We start from the raw sequence: 3883 nt of genomic DNA on the forward strand, positions 1-3883 counted from the left end.
TAATTCATGAAATGGTCTCGGGACTCTCGATGGAGCCCTTTTACGCCATTGTCTGCGTTCCGTGTAACGACAGGTGGCAGACGAATGGATTCGCTGTGGAAAATATTTAATGCGAGGAAAGGGGAGGAATTGGAACCCAGGTTTATGGGCAAGGGTGTTTTTAAGATAGAATTGGGAAGTATTTTCATTCTTATTTTTATTTCTTCGTGGGTACTGTATGTTTTGGGGAGTCGGTGGGATTCGGTAGGTGTGTTTTTGGTTCGGTTGTCAGAAATATTTTAGTTCGAGGTGTCCAAAGCTAAAGGGACCGAGGAAATCGTAGACACTGCATTGGAACTTAATTTACTTAGTGGATTGGCAGAAGGTTTCACTGTGAGTTCATGCTACGACAGCTCTGCATCGAAGTAACCAATTGTACCAGGATTAACTAGACTAACACTCTCCATAAATCTTCGAAAAACCGAGTCAATAAGGTTTTCAAAAATACCACATCTCTGTGAAATCCTCCACGCTTGAACAAAGGTACAAAATCACCTGTTTCTATCAGAACTAATCGAAAAATTTAAGAAGTCAATTAACCGAGAATAACCAAGCTCCACTTGTGAAGAAACTTCTCAGACTCGAAGGAACGGTTCTCCTACTTTTGGAGTTCTAAACAATGGCTTTCTCCGTGAAATGACCCGATTTTCTTGTCTTCGCGCTGGTATCGACGAGTCATTAGGCGATCGTTAATCGTTATGTCCGGCAGGTGCCTGCATGCTGTTTGATTTTCTTATTTCACTGTGAAACACGCGTGTCCTACGCATCTGCGTCTAATTCTGGGCTGGCAACTTTCAGGAAATTACTACGAGGACCATCGGGTTCGGTTTAACTGAAAGTTTGGCCAACCGTGACGATCGGATACTTGAACGGGGGTTTCGAAGGGTTGATAATCGAACGAAGGAGGAAGGGCGGTTAGAATAACGTCGAGTCGGATTCGACGTTACAATTTCACCTACTTTCCCGGCCATGAAATCGATGCGGACCTCTAATTGCGCCTATTACACGCATTTTTGGGCTCGAATACGTTCAAGATAAAATTACCATTCATGTCCTGCGAGTGGTGTGTACGGAAATTACTTTGGAATATCGATTTTCTAAAAGTATTCGTACGGTTTCTATTTTCCACAATTCTTGTTGGAGTGTAATTTTCCTTCGATTGGCCTAGATTATATTCTTATTTCTGGATACTTTTCGAGTTTCAGAGATAAATGGCTGTAAATCTATTTCTACCGGGGGAGGTGCAACTATAAATACTCTTGCCACTAATCTCTCAATTATTGATTTACCATTAAGCAGCAAATAATAGTCCGATCGTGCATTATTCACTTGAATATTGAACATTATTCTTAATATCGTGCATTGTTCATTTGAGTATCAACCTTTTATTAGACCGGCGATCATTTGTATCGATAGGTCGATGACTGCTACACGATATATCAGAATAAATGATTAGTTTTAATTCAGAACAATTTCCTGCTATAACTCTTACCATTTCGAAACAATATCTCCATCGATTAACCTGAATTCGATATATTGCATTTTATTACCTTTGAAAACACGCAGAACATTGCATATTTTTGCCTCTGACCACCCCGATCCCATTTCGATAGCTTCCATCATTTTCGTTGGATAGGATAGCCACCACGAAATTTTTCAAACAAACTTTTCCAATTTCGAGACTTTTAGGAATCATACCATAGTGGTGCTTAGGAATGATTTTGAAGCATCTCGTAGGAAACAATATATTCGATCGTGTTCAGTCGCGCAGTAGTGAAGTACTCATATGCAAATGAGCATCTGGCGCATCTGCAGCAGAGATTGATTTACGAGTTGGACTTTTGTATTATAGCTGCACAGTAGGTACACGATGACACGTAAAAACTTTCGCGGGAAAGATATTCGTAATCGTTCGTTTCATCAAACTGCTGCGCGCAGCTCACTCTGCCTCTGCGAAGGCTACGTATATTTTATTCGGAATTTTATGAGCGCACATAAAATAAATAGGAAAACACGAAACGTTTGAGTCAAGACGTTCCGTGAAGAGTTCGTTTACTATAATTTATTTGCACTCGTATCTGTTTGTTTTATCGTTTATCTCGGAATTGTTTTATGGGGGAAGTACAAATTGATAATTAATGGCGACTTGAGAATGTAAATCAACATTGTAACGGGAAGGATGATATATGTGAGGCTTTGTAAACGTGATATTTTTACTAATAATTTTTCACTCATTAATATATTTGTGTATGCTTTATCCTATCACCGCCGTCTTATTTATTTGTAAATTAGAGTTTTAAAAATAATAAATTATTTTATAAGACACGACGGAAAGTATAACGTGGATGCTCGTGTAATATATTGGATTTTCGGCGAAGGAAAAAAAAACGGGCTCAGCCGGGATTTGAACCCGGGACCTCTCGCACCCAAAGCGAGAATCATACCCCTAGACCACTGAGCCGCTTGAAGAAACTCTGACCTATTATGGAATGTCACCGGTTACCGTAGCACACTTGCATTGCACGCGTACGAAATTAATTACTTTCATTCAATGTTGCGCAACACCGCGAAACGAATTACCTAAACAATCGATAAATCAAGCTCCGCGATGAAATTATACATTTGATGTGGGATTTATCATATCTAACGCGGAGAATAAAGCGCGATGTCAATTAATACGCGGGATATTAATTAAACTAGCATCGACGTGTAAATAAAGCCCTTGGAAAATTATTTTGTCATTATAACGGAGAATAGAATATGCAGACGAAGGGCGTGCCTTAATTTAGCTTCCTGGAGGGCAGTTGCGATATTAAAAATGATTGACCAAACAATGCTTTCGGAATTAATTAACACGTGGGAGCGACGGATCTATCGAATTCGATGAAAGAGAACATTTTTATTTCCGTTTTGGATTCTGTACGAGTACCTGTACGCGAGAGTAGTAAGGAGTGAAAGTGCCCACGCACACACGTGCAAACAGGATAGCGTATGAGAATGTTTGCCTTCACCTTGGCACGGTGAAGATATTCTTAAACTCTCGCTAACAAGAGTACCGTGTAATGACCTCTCGAATAAAAATATTCATGTTTTCGCGTCTAGATTATCGACTCTTTCGAGTACACAGGTCGTTTAAATATCATTTCGTTCGTGATTAAAATTCTTTCCTCACCTCGAAAGATAGTTTCGTAAATTCAAACATAGCGAAATAATAAGCGTCAGGGCAATTGCTCCTATATTTGCAGTTTTTATTGGAACGGTTCAACAATCTTTGCACAACTCGCCATTGAAATTTGTATGGAGAATAGCGAATTAATTTCTTTTATTAATAGTACCCAGTAACTCATCGGTAAGTTTTGATGTTTCTTCTACTGAATTTTATCACGAATTCCATTTAGAAAATGAACGCGAATAACGTATGGGATCGTGCAGATTACCGTCGTTCTCGGAAACTTTCATAACGTCCCCTCTTTTGGCAACCCCGACGCCTACAGGAGATTTGTAACAGTACTTTCCGCAGAGGTAGGCGAACAACTGCTACACTTTGTGCAGAACGTGACCCACTTTCTGCAAATGGATTTACCCATAGAAATACGTGGAATCGAAGAAAGAACGAAGAAGGAAAACTCATTTCAAGGTCACACATTCATTCCCAGACCTTTTTGAGGGGATTTATAAGCTCGATATGCTTACCCCATAGCTTTGTAAAACTGATTATAACTGTGTATACTGTTATTTTTATTTTCATTAATTTCATCTTTAAATATGAATTTCCATAAACATCCTTCGTAACGATATTTTACAGCGTGTATTTTAGATAATGTTAACAAACGCGTAGACGAAA

General features: G+C 39.1%; 1 non-coding gene across 1 annotated transcript; it reads right to left on the reverse strand.

The window, feature by feature from the left end:
* Nucleotides 1-2428: 2428 nt before the first annotated feature.
* Nucleotides 2429-2500, reverse strand: Trnap-ugg (transfer RNA proline (anticodon UGG)). The gene has a single exon. It is a non-coding gene; the product is annotated as a tRNA-Pro (tRNA).
* Between the last annotated feature and the right edge of the window lie 1383 nt (nucleotides 2501-3883).

This window comes from Hylaeus volcanicus, chromosome 3, assembly GCF_026283585.1.
Source record: "Hylaeus volcanicus isolate JK05 chromosome 3, UHH_iyHylVolc1.0_haploid, whole genome shotgun sequence".
Classification (NCBI taxonomy): Eukaryota; Metazoa; Arthropoda; class Insecta; order Hymenoptera; family Colletidae; genus Hylaeus; species Hylaeus volcanicus.